Here is a 22297-nt window from a genome sequence, read left to right as displayed (position 1 = left end):
CATTTCTCATCCATGCTACTTTAGTTTACTAATTGAGACATTTACTGCTTAGCCTTTGCCAAACTAAAAATAAACAATTCCATAAAGCTATCACTACTAGTCTATGTACCGCTGTGGAACTTCAATTCACTGGCTTCTAATTATAAAGCAACATAAGGAAAGCCTGTATTAAAATTGGTCAATGCATGTGGTAATGTTGTAGTGTAAAATTCTGGAATGAAAATACACCCACACCTCACTCAAACGGAATCATCAGGGGTCCATGCTAAATGTGAAATAAGGTCCTGTCTGGTACTTCTAATAACAACACCTCCCCCCGAGATGTGGTCCAAGGTCTTGCGTCGCACTCAGTTCCAAACTAGTATATACAACAAATGGATAGTCAGACTAGGCTACTTTTTGCTTCCCCAGTCACACCATATATTTTCTGGCCATGGATCACTGCACATGTCTCTTCCTCTTCCTGGAAAGCCCCGCCACCTGCCCACTCAATCCTCCTGTAAGATGTATACATAAAACTACCCCCTTCAGGCCTAGCTCAAAATTCTTCCCCTCTCCTTCCTCTCTCCTGAATTAACTATTCTTCCCTCAATGACCTCAATATATGTTGTGTACATCGTACAAAGATAGTATTTATCACACTTTAGTTATTGTTTTACATGTCTGCTTCCTTTGTCATCTTTGTCTGTCTATACCCTCAGCCCAGCTCAGTGCTTGGCACACAGGAAGTGGGCAGTGAATATTTCATGATTGGATATTGTTATACTCTTGTCATAGGGGAAAGGAAGGCTGCTATCTTTACGTGTAGCTGGAGAATCTGCTTAAGTCTTACGAGAGGAAGCAAAAACTTTTCAGACATGTTAGAAAAAGGTGCTTGGAAGAGAATGGTTCTAATGGCTCTGCCAGCTGCAGACCGTGCTGCTGAAGGAGTCAGCTAAAAAAAAAAAGAAAGCCCTGTGGACTCTAACCATCCCTAAGTCAGACCGCCTGCTGGGGCAGGAGACAGAGATAGAAACCTGGGGCTCTGCAACCCCTAACAATTGGGTGACATAAATGCATTCTCCAACACCAATGCCCATCTGAGAGTGAAAGGGGCACCATTAATAATTATACCAAGATAACAGTCACAACTGAAACTACCCATCACAAACTGGTACTTACAGTTCCCCAATGTAAAGGGGTTGTCAATCTCACCATTATTTTTTAGAATAAGCTGTCTAATTACCGATATTCTAAATTGACTATAGGCCAGGCACGGTGGCTCACATCTGTAATCCCAGCACTTTGGGAGGCCAAAGTGGGCAGATCACTTAAGGCCAGGAGTTAGAGATCAGCATGGCCAACAAGGCAAAACCCCATTTCTACTAAAACTACACAAATTAGCTGGGCGTGCTGGTGCATGCCTGTAATCCCAGCTACTTGGGAGGATGACGCAGCAGAATCACTTGAACCTGAGAGGTAGAGGATGCAGCAAGCAGAGATTGTGCCACTGAGCTCCAGCCTGGACGATAGAGTGAGATTCTGTCTCAAAATAGATAAATAAAAATAAAAAATAAATTGACTATAGAAAAGAACTACTGTCATAATTGAAGTCCTTTTTATAAAATAAAACAATTTAAAAGACTTCTACCAACAAATGTTGAGTTACGTGTCAACTGATATTTCTTGAATCCTTCCCCAAATTTCCCTCTATTTGGGAAACTATACATTATGTTTCATTGCCTAGAAACATGACATAATTTTGCTTTTCAACCTCCTTTCCCCTTCCACTTTCCTATGTTGCCTTCTCTCCTCTCTTGCAGGTTCTGACTTGGTAGGCTTTTTATAAATTCCCAGAATGTTAGAACTAAAAGGGAACCTCAAATGGGTTTCATCAAACCCTCTCAGTTTGGAAGAAAAAAACCTACTAAAAAATCCCCAAGGGTCACAAAGAATTTAAAGTCTGCTTATAGGTTGCATAGTGAATGATTTAAAGGCAGAGGTAGGATTAAAATGTTTTTATTTAGGGAACCCTATTTTATAATACTCTGGAGCAGGGGTATGCAATCTTTTGGCTTTCCTGGGTCACACTGGGAGAATCGTCTTGGGCCACACATAAAATACACTAAAACTAACACTAAAGACTGCTGGTGAGCTGGGAAAAAAAAGGAAAAGAAAAGAAAAGAAAATCACACAAAAAAATCTCATAATGTTTTAAGAAAGTTTACCAGTTTGTATCGGGCTGCATTCAAAGCCGTCCTGGGCCGCCAGTTGGACAGCTTACTCAGCTTGCGGCCTGGATGGTTTTGAATGCAGCCCAACACAAATTCATAAACTTCCTTAAAACATTATGAGATTTATGCACGGGCCTTTTTGTTTTTTTCCTTTTTAGCTCATCAGCTATCATTAATGTTAATGTCTTTTATGTGTGGCCCACAATTCTTCTTCCAGTGTAGCCCAGGGAAGCCAAAAGATCAGACACACTGCTCTAGAGGTAATACAATAAAGGATTGAAAAAATTATAAAAAGCACATAGGCATTCAAGGAGCAACTAGAGAAGAATGTAAATCAATGCATTAAATATTTATTATAACTCTCTTATGTGAAAGGTACTCTGCTAGGCACTGGGTCAAATAAAGATAAATAAGACGTGCTCCTTGCCCCTAGTAGGGAGTTCAAAATGGCCAAACACAAAGTAGATGGTAAAATACTTCATAAGAAAGGTACAAGGGGAAAATTTACCAAAGCATAACAAAATGAGAATCAAATCCAGCTGGGTGTGAGAGCCTGGTGAAGGATGGTCAAGCCAGTCTCTCCAATTGGTTTGCTTTAATTCCCACTCAAAACACTGAGTAAAAAAGAATTTCTTGGTAGTTATGGGGATGAAAGATTTATTCACAATCGCTCAAAATGGGAAACAACTTAAATGTGCATCAACTGTTCAATGGATAAACTGTGGTATAGTCTAACCATGGCTAGGAAGAGTAGAAATAAAAAGGAACAATGCTACATACAGCACTTGGCTGAACCTCAAAAGCAATACACGTAGTTTAAAAAGCCAGACACCAAAGACATATATTACGATGTCATTCACAGGCCATTCAAGAAAAGTAAACACTAAGGGACAGAAAGTAGATCCGTGTTGCCAGGATTTGGAAGTAGGAGAGGGGTACCAGTGAGCAAAAGGGCACAAGGACACATTTTGGGTTGATATAAATGTTCTTCTATGTTATGACTATGATCTTTCCACAATTCCATATATTTGTCAAACCATATTTACCTGCACAGTTAGAAATTGGTGATATTTTATTATATTTAAATTTACCCCAATAAAGCTGATTTTTAAAAGGAGCAAATCAGTGGCTCACATCTGTAATCCCAGCACTTTGGGAAGCCAAGGCAGGTGGATCACTTGAGCCCAGGAGTTCGAGACCAGCCTGGGCAACCTGGTGCAATCCATCTCTACAAAAAAATATACAAAAATTAGCCAAATGCGGTGGTGTGTGCCTGCACTGCCAGCTACTCAAGGAGCTGATACAGAAGGATCACTTGAGCCCAGGGAGGTCGAGGCTACAGTGAGCTGTAACTGCACCACTGCACTCCAGCCTGGGTGACAGAGTGAGACCCTGTCTCAAAAAATAAAAAAATAAATAAAAATAAATAAACTAAAGGAGGAGCAAATGGTCTAGAATAGGAACATCCACCTTTATTCTCCAAGTTATTCACATCACCTGTAATTCAGGTGTATGTAGGCCATGTCAATGTTTTCTTCATAAAAATTCAGAATTAAAGGAGTGAACGAGTACTGGCTAGGCCTCAAACACAGATTACATATACATGGAAGCATAGTCATTCCTTTGCACCAATTATAGTTCTGGTTGATTGCATTTTCTAAAAATGGTCACAATGATATTTACCATCCCATTTTTTAGAAATGGGACTGAAGCATTAAGCTTATATTTTTGATACTCAATTTTTTCATATCATTTATTATTTTAAATCTTGCAATTTAAAAAATGTTCATGTCACAGAGCAAAAATGATTTGTTAAACAGATTTTTTAAAGTACATTTTCTAATGATGCTAAATTTAGCTCAACAATGACCCTGGGATGGAAAAAATGAAAGGCTCAAGTCTGGGAACAAGGACCTGGTAGTTGTGGGGTTGAGGCACCAATCCCACCTTCCATGTTCCTACTCACCTTTTCACTGATGTCTGAAGTTCCAATGTGAGACATACAACTCTTTTGGCTAAAAGGTGTTTCCCTTTTAAGATAAAATTCTGCGAACTTTGTGATAGTAGCATATTGGTATGAAAAAATTTGTGAGAATTTATAACATGCTTACTGGCTGAAAATCATTAAAGAATACAGATAGAAGGGGCAGGGAGGTGCTGGGTACTGATGTGAGTTTAGACAGAAAATGTACATTTGTCCCAATATTGGTGCTATTAGCTTTGATAGCTTAACATCATTGGTGTGCCAGACGATATTTAACAACTGACCTCCAGGGGACAGGAAATCCCCCTTTTGTAGTATTCACCAATTTTCAGTGTAGACACTTCCACCATGCTGTATTTTAAGCTACCAAAGTGACATCACTGAATACCAAATTGGGAAGAAATACACATAATTGGCTCTCATGAGCTGGTACAAGTCAGACTCAGCAAAACAGCAGTTAGGTGAGCTCTCCCAGGCCTCTCTACTGTAAAGTTACTCTTTTCCTCTCTGTATCAGGTTGGCGCGAAAGTAATTACTTTTAATGGCAAAAATCACAATACTTTTGCTCCAACTTAATAAGTAAGAGGTAATTTGTTGGGAGATGCCGAGACTATGCAAACATCCTATTCTTCATCGAGCTCTCACCTAATAGTTTTACATCCAAAAACGACTTTTTTACTCCATCATTCTTTCTCTACTTTTTAGTTAACACTGTATTATAAGAAAGAACTTTCCCTTCTCTCTCATTTATTAATTCATTAATATCCGCATGGAGTCATGGATTCATATCTTATTCAGTGGGTTATAATCCATTATGATTATTATTTTTATGCTCAATTTATCCTGGATTTGGCCAGGGGGAACCCTTTCAAGGTGGTTCCTATGTGACATGTCTCTATTGTTCATGTGGCTTTCTATCTCCACAAAATGTTGCAGGCTTATCTTGTAATGCCCTTGTACCAGTCTTGGAATCAGCATTTGACCAAGCAGCTCTTTTTGTGCCTTTAATGGAGAATGGTATTTAGAAACCAAGATCTGTCACTAGGTGGTGCTCATTGCTACTGCAAAATCATTGCTTCTAGACCACCTTGGTGGACTAAGTCTGGATATGAATATACATATAAGTGTATAAATGTGAATATAAATATAAATTTTTGTCTGTATCCTATATGAATATATGCATACACATTCATATTGGTCTTTCCAATTACAATCCAACAACATACATATAACCTTGTCTCCCTTTTTTCCATAATTGTAATTTTTTCCTCAATAGTAAGAAACTCGGTTCCTATTATCCTCAACATACTTGTTTGTTCAAACTTGGAATACGTAGAAAGTAGTTTCAAAATTAATAATCTATGGAAAGAAAATCTACTAGTAACTAGATTTAAATATTTGCTTATAGTTTTGTTTTGTTTTGCCTTGTTTTTTAAACAAATGTATGGGTACTTTTAGAGTTTCTTCTCTTTGTGCTCTGAGAAGATGACACCTTGAGAGGCAATGGAGTACAGCTAAACTCACAGAGCTAGAGGGTCAGAGTATGGCATCTACCACCTTATCACCTGTGTGACTATAGACTAATAACTTTCTTCCCTTAATCCTGGGGTTCTTCATTCAAGCAGAACAAAAAGAAAATCCAACCTTAAAGGACTAATCATTTTAAGAAGCTACTAATTACTAATGTTTACACATAAGCTAAGGTCTTTACATGCATTCTTTTATTTAATCCTCATATCAACCATATAAAGTAGATTCTCTTAGTATCTTCACTTTATAGATAAGAAAATGGGAGCCTAGAGAGCTTATACAGTATGTCCAAGTTCTTTAGTTATTAAAGGTTATAGCCAGGAAATCCAGGGCTATCTGGACTCTAAAGTCCACAGCGAATCACTACACTTCAATCTCCTCTTTTATCAGGGATGTAGAGAAATGAGAGAAGGTTGAAAGGATAACAACTGTCTATTTCAATTATCTATATGGGAGTGTGCCATTTAACAGCCATATTATCCATCTTGACAGCCAAATCCCAAGCTAGTTCTCCTTCTTCTTTCCCTGTTGTCCCCTAAGCTATTGGATTACTTTCTCCTACAATGACATCATCAATTAGTTGTGTCCTTCTCAAAGACATATATTCACCTTTGCAAACATTGAAAGGTACCACAAACACATCTCCTGCCTCAAGTGGCCACAGACTCTAGAAAAGATAAGACATGTGCATCAATCTGTAATGTAAATCCATGGAGAATAGGCACCTGTGTTTTGCTCACTAATTTATCCTGAAAATCCGGAATAGTGCCTGGTATACAGTTGTGTGGTCAATGAACATTTGATGAATGAATAAACGAATGAATGAATGATCAACTACTAAAAGATGGAAAGTACTAAGTATCCTCACAGAGGTAAGTATCATCTTGTCTACTGACTACAGTCAGAGAGTGTGATAAGATAATCTCTATTTTTGCAAGAATTTTTTATTATTATTGAAAATAAAACAAAACAAAAACAATAATAAAATTGGTAGACAGCATGATGTCTTCCATGTTTGAGAAGAACCCAAAATTCTATGTTTATTTACAGCTAACAGGGGCTATATTCCCTTATTTGAGCAAATGTGGAACTACTGAGAAGAAACAGAAAGGAAAACACAGGAATGAGATTCTGGAATCTCTACTTCCTTAAGTATGCAAAAGACTTAATGGCATATTTCCTGGAGTAAATTACTTCTATTTTCTTCACTGCAAAGTATGTCAGAACTTCAAGCACAATGTTGAAAGATGAGTTATCAGATCAGAGAATGAGTCACTTCTAGGGAAGAATGCAGAAACAGAAAGGAGGTCAACTTCTTTCAAGGGAATATACACAAAAGAAAGGAAATATTTAACAGAAACATCTCTAAAAATAATTTTTCCTCCAAAAGTGACTCTTCCAGTATCTCCAAAATAATTTGAAAACTTACCTTCAAGGCAAAAGACAGTACAGTAGACTAGCTATTGTCTGTTGCTATTACATATGCACAATTCCCATTTACTTTTAAAACAAAACTGCAGACTCTTACTATCAACTCCAGTTACTATCGCATCACCCTTTGCATGTCTGTACTTTCTATTTTAAAAGGCACATTCAAATGCACCGACCTCTCTATTCTTCATAACATCTCTGTGGGGCAGAGAGATGGACAGATATTCCTGTTTGATAGATAAAGTGTCTCAAACTCGGGAATTAAGAGATTTTTCTCAAAGCCATGCAGCTAGTAAGTAGCAAAGCTGGAATCCGAATCTGTCTTCTCACTCCGAGTCCAGTGTTCTTTCCATTCCATGGCACTGCCTCACATGATGGGTTTGTTTAATCAAACAGTGGATTGCGCATCCATTCAACAAATACTTAAGCAACTACTTTGTGCCAAGCACAAAAGTATGGGGATGCATCAGTGTGCAAGATGTAGACCACGGCCTCAAAGAGTCTATGGTCTAGTGAACAAAATAAACGAGTTTTGGGGAAAAAAACAACTCATGGTATAGTAAATACTGAAGTGCGGCTAAATTCCTGCCATTATACAGGTGGAAAGGATAGGAATTGGGGAGTAGCTGGGGACAGGCAGGAAGGATTTCAGGAAGCTTAAAAAAAATCAGAAGCTTAAAATATGAGTAGTAATCTGCCATACAAAGAATATAAAGAAGACTATTACAAGTGAAGTGGACAGTTTGTGCAAAGACACAGGGTGGAGAGATAACCAGGTGCCCTGAGAACACTGCAAACAGTTTTGGCATGACTGGATGCTGGAGGATATAAGTCGTGGGGCAGCAGCGCACAGTCAGTGGAGGGGAGGTTATTGAAGAAAGACGAGACTTGGAGATGTAGGCAGGAGCCAGAACATGAAGCTATTTTTAAGGCCCTCGTCCTGAGGGAAATAGGGAGCCAATGTAGGGTTTTAAGCAGCGGAGTGTTGTGATCACACTCGTGCTTTAGAAAGATCACTCTGGCTGCAGTGTGGGGAACAGATGGGGAAGGGACAACATTAGAATCAGGGAAAGCACTTATTACTACAGCAATAGTAAGAGCAATGTCTGTAATGGTTTCCTTAGATACGGTAGATACCATAGGTAGACACTGAGACTGAACAGCCTCAGTGCATTTGATAATGCACACTTCATTAATTTTCAGTCTTCAAATGTTTTCAACAGCTCAGGGTGCCCGATGCATTAAGTGATTGCATGGGGCAAAGATCCTGTGAGATGGTAAAGCACTACCGTATCCTATTATACAACACCCTGTGCCCAATTCATCACCCTAAATAATAAGGCCAAATATGCTATTACCTAAAATAAATTCAATCATGATTTTGCCTTTGTATCTTCATATTTTCAAAAATTCATATTTTCCATTTCAATTTGTCTGTATAAACAAATGACTTTTATGCATTCTTGGCTTTCTTCTCTGAAAAATATCACTTGATCTACAAATTCCCAGTAACTAATCCCTCTGATGAGTAACTTCAAATCAGGTATCAGTAGGATCAGTATGCATTCTAGTGGCGTTTCTATAACATGTCAATGGAAATGCATTATTATCAAATTGTAGCATAATTAATTGAAAAGTTTCTATTCTATTATTAAAATGTTTTAGGAATTAATTTCTAGGACATAGTATTAAATGGGGAACATGTTGGTTCCCTTGTGCCTATAAAATTTATTCAGAAATATGTATAATAGTAAGAATTATAATTTATATATATTTTATTATATTTTGTCTCATAAGTATGACAGAGTAATGCATCGTTTATCTAGAATGTTGAGAATATGTTCCACGTAAGAGAATTTTCCAGGTATTAGATCCACAGGATTCTCACCATTTGCAGTAGAAATATGTCTAAAATGTGTTAATTATGTCTCTGCTTTCTTACGCAAACTATACCAAATACAATAAGCTCTCCTTAATAATTAAGGTCCATAATTTAAAACAAGGTAGGCATACTTACTGTTGCTATTCCTTCTCCTAGTAAGTGCCTATGGATCGTTGCTCATTGCCAGATCTTTAAGTGCTTAATAGAGTGGCTAGAAACAGAAGGCATTCAATAATATTTATTGCAAGAAAGGTCTCAGATGTTATTCTAAAGAACCAAAAGCATACTGGTCTTCTTATAATTTTTTATTGGTTGGTTTGCTGTGATTTGCTGCCATGTTTTTTTATTTTGTTTTTTTTCCTTTTTGCTTTTTAACACCTAAAACTGTTTTAGGATAGTTCCACAGATGCTGCACAGAAAAGTGCAAGGGCTTTGTGATAGTTACTTGCTTCTTACAAGTGCGTTTTAATTTGTACCTCAATTTACAGCTATATTTCAAACTAGCCAGAAGTCTAAGTTTGGGACAGGCACGGTGGCTCATGCCTGTTATCCCAACACTTTGGGAGGCCGAAGCGGGCAGATCAACTGAGATCAGGAGTTCCAGACCAGCCTGGCCAACATGGTGAAACCCCGTCTCTACTAAAAATACAAAAATTAGCCAGGCATGGTGTGCGTGCCTGTAATCCCAGTTACTCAGGAGGCTGAGACAGAAGAATTGCTTGAATCCGGGAGGCGGAGGTTGCGGTGAGCCAAGATCGTGCCACTGCACTCCAGCCTGGGCGACAGAGTAAGACTCCGTCTCAAAACGAAAAAAAAAAGAAAAAAAGAAAAGAAATCTAAGTTTGAGTAAGTGGGGAACTTCTGTAATATAGCAGAATTTTCATTATTGCTGAGACGGTGTGCCTTTGGTCAAACACCCAATGTGCATGTATACAGAAATTACAGCTGTAGTCTACGGACTAGTAACCTTGACTTGGCAACAAGACCACTGTAGTCCGTTTTTAGAGTTTGATTGAGAACTCTGTAACCTCTCCATCTTTGCACACAATTCTGGAAGTAAAAAGCACATTTACAGAAGAAAAACACCGACCTGAGCCCAAGTTTTCTGATTCCTACTCCACTATTCTCATTCTTCCAAATAAGAAAATTCTTGTTCTTGATACAATAATTAAGTCACTTTCTTCAACAAAACATTTTGCCTTTTAGTCATTTTATGATTTAACATTATTTCTATTTGACTTTGTAATACTTGCTTATAACTATTCTTATCTACATCCTTAATTATTTCCTCTGCTTCAATAACCTGTGTCTGCTGGATCTTTCTCTTCCTCTAGCCATTTCTTAGTCTTCATCCTCACCATTCCTGTAGCTACAGAGCTGCCCTTTCCATTCCTGGAAACCTGCTTCTTCCAGCCTTCTAAATCTATCTTCAAACTAATTTCCACAAGGTAGCCTGCCCTGACTATATCCAAACCGAGGACTTTGTGCTCTGAGAAAATAAATATAAGCAACTGAAATCCTAAAATACCCCTAAAAACAACAGGATACTTTCAGCCTTTATCCCTTCGTATGTAAGCTCCACTGACAGCAGGGCATCTGTACACAAGGAGGCAGAAGTTTAGAGAACAGGCTTTGGTGTGTGTTAGACTTAGCATCAAAGCTGCAATTCCTCCACTTACTAGCTGTGTGCCCTAAGTCAGTGGTCCCCAGCCTTTTTGGCACCAATGACTGGTTTCGTGGAAAACAATTTTTCCACGGACCAGGGTAGGGCGTGTGGGGATGATTCAACTGCATTCCATTTATTGGGCACTTTATTTCTATTATTATTACATATATTGAACTGTAACATATATTGAAATAATTATAACACTCACCATAAAGTAGAATCAGTGGGAGCCTTGGGCTTGTTTTCCTGCAACTAGACAGTTCCATCAGGGGGTGATGGGAGACAGTGACAGATCATCAAGCATTAGATTCTCATAAGGAGCGCACAACCTAGATCCCTCGCATGCGCAGTTGACGATAGGGTTAGTGCCCCGATGGGAATCTAATGCTGCTGCTCCAACAGTAGGTAGAGCTCAGGTGGCCCCGGGTTGGGAACTCCTGCTCTAAGTAAGTCACATAACCTAGGACTCAGTGTTCTTGAATGAAAAATAAGGTTAATAACAGTACCTCTCCTCATAGGACTATGAGGATATTACATATAAAATACTGTTAGTACAGCACTGATATACAGTAAGTTAAAAAATATTAATTAGTACTTATTATTATTGTTAACCTTATTATTTCCTAGAAGATGACTACTCAAGCTGAAACAATCAATATAATTATCTCAAAGACAGCCTTGAGGAAAGAATAAAAATTTTCCTCAATTTCCTGACATAAGCTACGCAGGGGGAGGCAGCATTGCCCAGCATTGCACACACGGGGCTGGGCCTCAGCCCCGGCTCCACCTAGCTGCGTCACGTCAAGGCGGAACCTCACCTCAATCTAAGCCTCTGTTTTCTCATTAATAAAATGATATTATCAGGATTATGTGAGAAGCTCCACATAAGGCAACCAGCAATGTCTAGCCCAGATGACCATTTGAAAGGTTCCTAAATTGTCTAAATCCAGTTAACAGATTGGCATCTAGTTATTTAATTGTCAAATTTATTTTCAACAACTCTTCAACATATAAAGGCAAAGATGGGACAGTAAGATATAGAAGAACTTATTATAATGTGATGCTGGTATATTTAATCATTCATCTGCTCTTCAAGTAATGGCCAGTAAGTGGTAGCTTCCTCTCTCTTCCTCCTCCTCCTCCTCAAAGTGGCGATTCTTCAGAAAAAGACTAATCATAATATGAGTCCTGGCTACTGCCTCCAAAATTCAAGAAAAAGATGACATGATTTTCTTGTTTTAATAAAATGGTTCCCATTTTTGTAGAAACAATTCAGGATTTAAGCTCATGGGAATCTAACTGCATCTCTGCTGGGCATCGTGGGAAAGCTGGAAAACTGAGTAACAAAAGTCTAGGGCTGTGACGTCTGGAGTGGCAGCCACTGGCCACGTGGGGTTAGTAAGCACTTGAAATATGGCTAGGTTGGATCAAGACATGCTGTAAGTGCAAAATACACAAAGGGGTGTGAAGACTTAGGAAAAAAATTAAAAATATGTCATTAATAATGTGTTATATAAATCACATGTTGAAATAATACTATTTTCTATACATTGGGTTAAATAAATTATGTTATTAAAATTAATTTCACCTGTTTCCTTTTGCTTCTTTTTTTTTTTTAATTGAGACGGAGTTTTGCTTGTTGCCCAGCTCACTGCAACCTCTGCCTCCCGGGTTCAAGCGATTCTCCTGTCTCAGCCTCCTGCCTAGCTGTGACTACAGGTGTGTGCCATCATGCCTGGCTAATTTTTTTGTATTTTTAGTTGAGACAAGGTTTCCCCATGTTGGCCAGGCTGGTCTCGAACCCCTGACCTCAAATGATCTGCCCACCTCGGCCTCCTAAAGTGTTGGGATTGCAGACGTGAGCTACCGCACCCGGCCTCCTTTTACTTTTTAAAATGTGGTTATTTGAAAATTTTAAATGACATGTGGCTCCCTCTATATTTCTATTGGACAGCACTGGTCTCAGTGCCACTCCTTTGTCTACCACCCTATAGCAAAGCAGCATTTTAAATCCTGATTCCACAAATAAAAATAACCAGGGGCCCAAAACTACTAAACATAAGTGCTTCATGAAGATATAAAAACTCATAATTTTCAAAAACTATTAAAATGACCTTTTTTAACCTTGATAATTTTCTCATTTAATTCAGCCACTCACCTATGATTCTGTTAGAACACTAAGAACAATCGAAGCTGAAGTAGTCACCATAGTATACCAAAATGATCCTTTTTTTTTTTTTTTTGTAAATCAGATTTGGTTTGAAGCAACTCCCAAAATACATATTCACATTTAAAATTAAATTACAAAGCATTATGAAAAAGTTAATCCATACAGCCAAGCTGGCAAATTATTTTTAAAATGTTCAGTTATGTACCTGGGTCGCAGACTCCTTCCTAATAAGTGAATGTAAATAAAATTGGAAAATCTTCATCATTGGATAGTCTTTCTATAATTTTTAAATGGCAAATAGATTCTCTGAAATGTTTCGCCGTGGATTTCTTTACTCAATCTCTAGTAATCATCCTCGTATCATTCATTACTTGTTTCTAGTAAGAAACGACTAGTTTCAAAGTTCATCGAGAGGACCTTGCAGCCATATTAGCTTGTCAATCAATGTGTCAGCCAGTTTAGTAAGCTATCCCACTGCCTGGGGAGTTAATCTGTTGCCTTTGTAGTTTTTGCTTATTCCCAAACATTTTCTGCACCTTGAGGAATGCAGGACCCCACATAGTAAGTCTTCATGAGAATCACAATTCCAGTCGTTATCATTACAAGACGGTTATTTATAGAAAACCCCACCAGTAGAAACTGCTTGACATAATTATAAATTATAGGCACCTCCAAGTGTATTTACAGAAAAATTAGCACATTATGAGTGCTAAACTTCTCGACTTCCAGAGCTTATTGCCCATGAGTTGCTCTATTTCTTCCTAACACAGGAAAGAATACACATAAAAGGGAGAAATATTGCCATATCGTGGGTTGAAGGAAAATAAAATCTAGTGCAGAGTCTGACTTAGGGGCCCATACTTCAAATCTGTGCCAATAATTCCTGGCAGGAGATTGTCTAAAACATATACAGGAGAGCACCCACAATAACATCTTATTCTATGAAATCTCATTCAAAGAGTCATGCTTTAAAAGGTGTCTAACTTCAATGAACTGACTGGCAATCTAGTTATGTAATTGTCAAATTTGTTTTCTAGAATAAACACATAATTTAAAATAAATAGAATTATCACATAAAGGCAAAGTTGGGACAGTAAGATATGGAAGAGCTTGGAACGTGACTCTGGCACAGCTAACTGTCCGGCTACTCTTGAAGTCTGGTCAAAGATGCTTCCCCACCCCACACCCCCATTTTAGAGAAATGACTAAATGGAAATTGAAAGTTACCAACCTATCTACTCTTTCCATGAACCGTGTGTGTTCTAATGAAAGTGAAGTTGCGGGGCAGGGTGGGATGGAGTAGGGTGTTGCAGAGGCACTGATGAGATACAATAATGAATAATCCCCATATGATAGTTTTCAGCAGTTCTACTACAAATTAGTTTAGTTCAGTTTTTCCCAGTGTATTCCTAAAAACCTGATTCCTGGAAGATGTGTGGAGATTTGATAGAAAAGCTTCCATAAGTCATATAAATTTCGGAAACACTGAAAACTAAATTCCTTTCTAAGACAGTCACAGTGTGCACTAACATATTAAAAACGCTGAGAAGCCCTACTGTTAAGAAACCTGGTTTAGCCTGTTGAATACAACTTTCCAAAAGGAACTGGTGACAGAAGTTATTTTTCACAACATCTACCATCAGAGACAATATAGTGTAACGGATAAAATCGTAGTCGGGAGCCTAACTGCCTAGGCTTAAGTGCCTACTCCAACACTTAGTAGCGCTGTGACCTGGGTCAAGGTACTAACCTCTGAATACCTCAGTTTTCTTATCTGTTAAATGGGGCTTATGGCAGAATCTACCTGGTAGGGTTATGTGGGGATTAAGTGAATATGTGCCTATTACAGGGTAAGCAGCGTTTATGCGGGAGGTTATCTTTACTACCACTCCCAGAAGTAGTTCCAAGAAACGGGCTGGGTGCCATGGCTCACGCCTGCAATCCCAGCATTTTGGGAGGCCGAGGCGGGTGATCGCTTGAGCCCAGTCAGGAGCTTGAGATCAGTCTGGCCAATATGGTGAAATCTCATCTCAACTAAAATTACAAAAATTAGCCAAGTGTGGTGGTGCATGCCTGTAATCCCGGCTACTCGGGAGGCTGAGGCAGGAGAATCATTTGAACCCGGGAGGCAGAGCTTGCAGTGAGCTGAGATCACGCCACTGCACTCCAGCCTGGGCGACAGAGCGAGACTCCAGCAAATAAATAAATAAATAAATAAATAATAATTTAAAAAGTTCTAAGAAGTGAACTTGGTAATTACTGTTTGCAAGCTAAAGAACCTTTGTGTTTTGTTTGTTTGTTTCAAGAACCAGTAACTGTGTGCCAAAATCCAAAAATAATTTTTTTTTTCCTTTCCAAAACAGGCTGTGAAAGACTTGCACTGAAGGATTTTAATGGGGTTTCTCACACAAGTCACATCATCAATGAGAACAAAGAAGTATAATGTGGGATGCAAGAAGAGCGCTAGACTTAGAGAAAGGAAATTCAGACTCTACTTTTTGCTGTCACTCAACCACTGTTGGTACTAGGAAAATCACTTAGCTTCTCTCAACATTCTCACACATTATAAGTGTTGGGCTAGATGAGAGTTTCATTAATTCATTTAAGATGATCATGAGTCACAGAAAGTTTATAAATTTATATACTATTTTCTAGATTTTACACACACACGTATGTGTATATGTAATTACATAAAACTTGTCTGGTAGGTTGTAGGATACCTGTGAAAAAGGATCATGGGCTCTTTATTTTGAAAATTTACATAGTGCCTAGTGTAGCTAGAACAGAACATGTGCTCAATAAATGTTGACTGAATACCTGCTTAGCAGCAATCAATTGTTATCCCTTCATTCAAAACAATTAAAGACTCATATCACATAAGACACTTTACTAGGTACAACTAAATTTACGTATTTCTGGGAAGCTATTGGTTCTACCTACAAGAAGTTTACAATTTAATTTGTGATACGACTATCAAATGATGACACTGATTGTTGCAGTTTCTTTTTACTATCTTTCAATTTGAACCCCATAGTTCAGGTGAGTTTTATGTTATTATTTTACAAAGCAGCACCATGCTAGTAGCATTATTATATAAATAAATTTGGTAATTATGATGGGAGAGATGGCAAAATCAGTACACTATAATCAAAGCAAGGATACTCTAATCGATTTTATATAAAATTTTAGATTAATAAGAAGTTATTAGATAAAAATTCCTTAACAAGTGGGGGAAAAAAGTACATTTTGCAGATGATTTTAAAATACAGGTCATCAACTTCCTTTTACTAGAAGAAATCACTTACCATTTTTCCTTCAAAATATAGTTGTATATTGCCTCATCCAGATTAAAAAAAGAGACCAAAATTGATGATCTTGATACACAGCACAGGAGTAAATCAACATCTTCTATAACTGCTAATCTGATTTCAATTCTTTATATTTACTGACAAAAGCATGCCACGAATCACAGACATTCTCTCTAAACTCAAAACATCCCAAAACATCCAGCCTTAATCAAACGTAATTTGGTCCAGGCAGTTCTGAGACAAGGAATGTCAATACAGTACTCATTTACTTTGTGTGTTTAATCTCTGTGAGCAGTGTGCAGAAACTTTTGTGGATTATTTACGAGATCTTTAAAACCTCAAAATAATTGTGCATTGTCATCATTTTTCCCGGTGACAGCTTCTTAATAGCTCCTCCTTCATTGGCGTCTCTTTGTCAGAAATGTAATGTAGTAAAATTTTCAAGGAAAACTGTGGTAGACAAGGGCCCACATAAGTGGTATGTATGAATTGACCACACAGAGTATTAGCAGGGCTATCTCTGGTTTGCAGTGGAGAAAGGTACATTTTAATAGGTCTTAGAAAACAAGAAAGTCCTCATTTCTTGCTACACTGTATGCATACTGTTCTTTTTGTAAATTGTACTTGGGTTTGCAGGTGTCTGCCCAAAGGCAGGTCACTGAAAGTCAATGAAAATCAGGTCAACCTCAGCAGCAGAAATTAACCTGCAGATTGTGGCAGGCAAATGTGTATTTTAAAGAGCATTATTCCTACTGGAACAATCAAACCGGACTTCACAAAATGAACAGAGATCCAAAACAACAAAAGCAACCAAGAGCATCTATTCTAACATTGCAAATTTCTTAGATATTACAGATGTCACCCAACAGTGCATGCATTTGCTTCCCATATGTGAACAAAACTGAGGCATCACAAGATAAATTTGAATGGAACGTTAACCTTCACTTTAAATTTTTTTCTTTTCCTAGCTGACGACACAATTTTAGTATTATCATAATGGAGCTTCTGGCTGGAAAAAATTAAATTAATGGATGGATTTAAAAAAGCCTAGAAACTTAAAAAAATAAACAACTTTCAAATATCTATACTTGACGGTGTCAAGAGCCAAGATGAATGCATTTCAATTGCAACTTCCAAACTAAACTCACAAATTACTACCATTATGCTAAGTGTTAGCTACCCCACTGTGCAGTTTTGCTTTGTGAATTTTTACCTTCCTCTATGAACACTTTTAGCCACTGATCGCACAGCCTTTCAATGTTTTCTGCCTTTTCCTTTAAATAAACTGGCTCTGGCTCCTTCCATCTGGTTCCCCTTCCGTCAGCAACCCTGCACCTGTTCACACCTCCTCTCCTGTTGGATTCCACTGAACATTTCCTCCTCTGCCAGGGCTATTCTGGCACTCGCAACCTTTCTGTCATTCAATCCATCTGTCAGAAGTGAACTTTGTTTACCGCAAGCTTCTGCTTTCTTCTTCAAGAAGCAAAGCCCCTCAAGGTCATTGTCAAATGAACTGTCGGCATGGATTTAAATCCTCTACTGCTAACCAGCAGAAGATGAAGTTCTGTTGTGTAATGTACTTGTGAAAATTACTTTTGGGTTCAGGAAGACAATAATTTGGAGTCAAAGTAGTAAGACATGGTGTTTTAATGATCATTTGTAAAACCAGACAGCTGATATGTATTTTCTTCATGTGTGTCTGCACTTCTCATTATATTGAGTATGAACTATATGTCTAAGAAGCAAAATAAAAGTTTTAAAGTGAAATCAAAATATCATAAACAAGTTTACACTATGTAAAAATTGCATCATACTATATAGCATTAACTTGAGGAATAAATATTTTCACTAATGAATTAGCCAAGGGAGAGAGTATTCCAATTAAGAAATTTTACACTGAAAGGCTTAAAATGTACAAATATGTACCATTTCAATTATAAGCTATATATTAACACACAGCTCCATTACTGCTTTGAAAAACTTAACCCATAATATACAAATCAATTCACGTATATTATAAATTCCATCATTTAAAAAATAAAGTTCTGTTTCAATAATGTTCAAATATATGCTGCCAAACAAACACATAATCTATCTAAAGAAATGTAAGTTGTATCAATCGTCTAGTTCTGTGAAAAAAATAAGCTCACAGAAATTAGGTGAAAATATATCTCAATTGAATTTATTTTGTGGCATCTATAGCTATCAAGTATTTACTCTCCCTTCATAAATCAGACATGAAATCACTCAATGTTGAATTATTTACTAGTATTTTAGATATCATATTCTTTAGGAAAAGGGCAAACCAATGACTCAATTTAAATTTCTTATAAGAAAATGGAAGATCATTTTTTAGGAGAAAATATATGACAAAAAAGTAACACTGCTACAAATGTGAACTTAAATGTGAACCTAAATGGCACTTCATTCATAAGGCTGCTTTTATATTTTGAAGGATTATCCCAAGATTTAATCTTATGGCAGATGCTTGTATTAAGTAAAATCAATCAAGTCTGTAAAATTTTCTAAATTTTTAGAAAAAATAAAAATTAAATATTTTTATTGATATAAAATTGAATGTCAATTTTATTAACAAAAGCAGTGGAGAAAACATGGAATTTAAAATTTAAATCTTAAAGTTCTGACTGATTAAACATTTATAATTTATGAAAAGGATTTTATCAAAGCAGTTTTTCAGACATATTTTTAAAAATTGTGAGGCTAAATTAAAAACAAAAACAAAATCAAAAAGATAGGTTAAAATCTAAGTACTGAGACATGCTTCTTAGCTATAATTTCAATTTTATTGCTGATCTTCAAAATACCCAGTGTCATATAAATCATTCTCATGTAATATATAATGTAATTTAATATATGGATTTTATACTCAAAATATGAATTCTAGGAGGTATTTTCTTCTTCATCTTCCTAAAACATCCTTTCTAAATAATTTCTCTTCATGTGGAGGAAATTTCAAAAATATTGCTTAAGTTTTCCCAGCAAGTTTGTTACTGCTTTTCTGGATATTTTTCCTTTAGTGTAATCTGTGCTTGACAGTACTCTGGTCACCTGGATTCCTGCTTCTGAATAGCAGTGAAAGAATCCTGGTAATTTGATCACTTCCATGGTCTGATTTGCTATATAAAAGAAAGAAGCATTTGCAAGATGCTAGTTTAATAGAGGCTGCTTAAATCACCGTGAAGGAACTCTTCACTCTGAGTCAACTGCGTTTCAAAAACACACTAGTAGCCTTCTTTTGGATAATTTGTATGATACGAACATAAACAAATGAAAAGCACTCAGTTTTAACATCACTTCCAGTCACATACAGACGCATAAATGCGATACACACATACACTTTTCCATAAACACGCAAGAAAAAGAAAAGGGAAATGAAATCATTACTTTTATAAATGGACTAATTCAGGAACTCAGAGAACACCGTTAATATTCACCTGCTTAATGCGTCATTGCTTATCTCATCTTTCAAACAGAAAAACTAGGAAAAAGTTTAGATAGTTTGATACTAACACCTGAAACACAAATTTTACAGGGGGAAAAGAAAAAGAAAAAGAGGCATTGAAGCAATGTTGCCAGGTTCCACTACCGAAGAGTAAAGCTGTTTCTAAGGGCACTGCTAGGTGAAGGCGAAGAGCTGATGTCACTCACATTCTTTAATATCAGTTTTCCTAAAACAGCAAATGGACGTAGGATGGAAGGTAAAATATTTAAACTCCTTAATAGAGAACTGACCTTAATTTATCTACATTCTGAATGAGACTTGCATTTCCGTTTTTCTAAGAACTGTAAATGATGAAAATACTGTAATTTTCTCTGGTTTTTTTTTTCTGCCTATATATTTATGAAGTCTTTTAACAACAGAGGATATTCATTTTTCCACCCCCTTCCTCAATTACCTTAAGGCAAGACCTTCTTTCAGATGTGGAAATATTTTCAGGGCTGCAGGACAAAGAACTGGGATATTTTCATAGAGTTGATCAAGGGGGAAAATGGATTTGCGAGATTCTGTTAAGAGTAAGAAGAGACTAAATGACAACTTTAAATCTGCCACAATCATTTACTAATGTGCTGCTATATCAAATAAGTCTAATTTTTTGACAGCACCAAATTAGATTTATTGCAGAAACTGCTGCATAAATAGCATATGGCTATGTTATACCACCTATTTCAAATCCTGTAATGTTTCCCCCTCCCCCTCCAAAATGAATAAATTGAGCCAAGCTATAAACCTTCTGCAAAAAAAGAAATAGACAAGTTCAAAAGCAGATGTAGGAGATCTGGATTTCTTTGTTAAAGTCGTCGTTTTAATACAAGCGTCCCAACTCTATACTTCAAGAACCACGACTCCTTAATAAGTTACCAAATTTTAACAGGTCAGTTTTCTCTTTTATTTGCAGAATGATTTGGTTTGATTTTTGTTTTAAGGCTTTTGGCTCTGAATTATGCTTATATTTTGATGTTCAACCCACAGTTACATGGGGGTAAAAAAGAAGGGCAAGTGACTCTGAATCAAACACAGCTTAAATGAGCTTATGAAAAATTATTAAGTAGAAATGCCTGTATCACATGGTTGTTTTTAGTTTTTCATTTTGTGAAAGACATATGTGGTAGAAAGCATATTAAAAAAATCTTTTCTAATTTTAACTATAGCCTTGATACTGCAAACTCTTTGATGCATAAAATGTATAAAGTGATCATTCCATGTGCCACACTGTATACGTTAGATTGGCAGAACCATACAAACAGCAAAAATCAAGGTTTTATGGTAGCTGGGACTGAAAACTCACAGGACAAATTCAGAGATGGACAAGTCTTCCTTTCTCAGTCACTACCCCCATGCCCACCCCCATCCTCCAAGTTTGACACAATTCAACTCAATTTTCCTTTTTGAACAAAGTTTCAGTTCTTCTGTGGATGGGAAAGACATTGCAAGGTCTTATCTCAGACCAATGGGCACACCACTGCAAACATCATGGCACTCGGCTACCCCGCAGATTCCCTCTCTGTGGTCAGTCTTCCCAGCTGCCCTATCTGTTACTGTCTGATTAGTTCTGCTAAGGAGCCCCTCCCCTGCCAGCTTTCGGTGCCATCTGTTCTACACAAGATGGCTGCTGCCCAGCAACCTAACACTGCCCTCCTACCTGGCACCCGGCTACCATCCTTACCCCAAAGTGCTAACACAGGTTCTCACTGCTGGCAGAGTCAGGATTTCATTACTACTACTTTGACAAGTGCAGGGTTGTTTGTAATTTCTCTTTTATCCTGATTTTGATTGTACAACCACCTCCCACTGATTCAGTTTGCTTCAGTTTTGTTGCTCACAGATTTTACTCTCCACATTAATCTCCCTCTGGCATGTTACTGCATCTGTTCCCTTTTTTATTATTAATTTTCAAATTCCCACCATTTTTGACAAAAAGGAGGTAATCTACACTCTGTTTCTGCCCATTTCATTTTCTTTAATTTGGAAGATAAGTATGAAAGCATGCCAAAGAAGTTAATTCTCCGTTAACAGTTTATTTTCTGGCATCCCTCAGCCTTTGTATATGAAAAACAGATAGGAATAAATGTTGACTGAATCACAACAATATAGTCCCAACCATTCCTGCATTTAATGAAAAGCAAACATATGAAACAGCATCTAAAAAGTTTATTAGTTACATGAGTTGTCTTATGCTGCCATTTTTGTTCCTACTTTTAACAGATAATTCTTTGTGCAAATCAGTTTGAGTGCAGGATCTGAATTTGGGTTCCTCCACAATTCTGATCTGGGCTCAGTTTTCACTGTAGATGGATTTTATCATTCCTTAATATCATTATCATCTTTCCTCAAACCAAACGTTGTTAACTAATTCAATAGTGAATGATTCCGAATAAATGCCTGACTTCGGAAATAGGTTAAGAATAGAGAAGTGCCATCAGTGCAACAAAGCAGAACTTACAGAGCCCCCAGGTCACAGAGCTGCTGCCATTAGATATTGTTTTGACAAAGAGTTGATATCAGGAATGGCAAGATAGTTTGCCCTCTAAAGACAAAGAGGATCATTTAAGATGTAGAAAGTCAAAAGTAATATATTTAACAATGTATTACT

At 37.2% G+C, this 22297-nt stretch overlaps 1 protein-coding gene across 19 annotated transcripts in view; it reads right to left on the bottom strand.

The window, feature by feature from the left end:
- SDCCAG8 (SHH signaling and ciliogenesis regulator SDCCAG8) overlaps positions 1-22297 on the bottom strand; it is a 257776-nt gene that overhangs the window by 86823 nt on the left and 148656 nt on the right. The gene's annotated exons all lie outside the window — the stretch shown is intronic.

Source organism: Symphalangus syndactylus, chromosome 19 (genome assembly GCF_028878055.3).
Source record: "Symphalangus syndactylus isolate Jambi chromosome 19, NHGRI_mSymSyn1-v2.1_pri, whole genome shotgun sequence".
In the NCBI taxonomy this organism is placed as follows: Eukaryota; Metazoa; Chordata; class Mammalia; order Primates; family Hylobatidae; genus Symphalangus; species Symphalangus syndactylus.
Note: the sequence above shows the minus strand (reverse complement) of the source record. Positions and strands in the feature narration are given on the sequence as shown.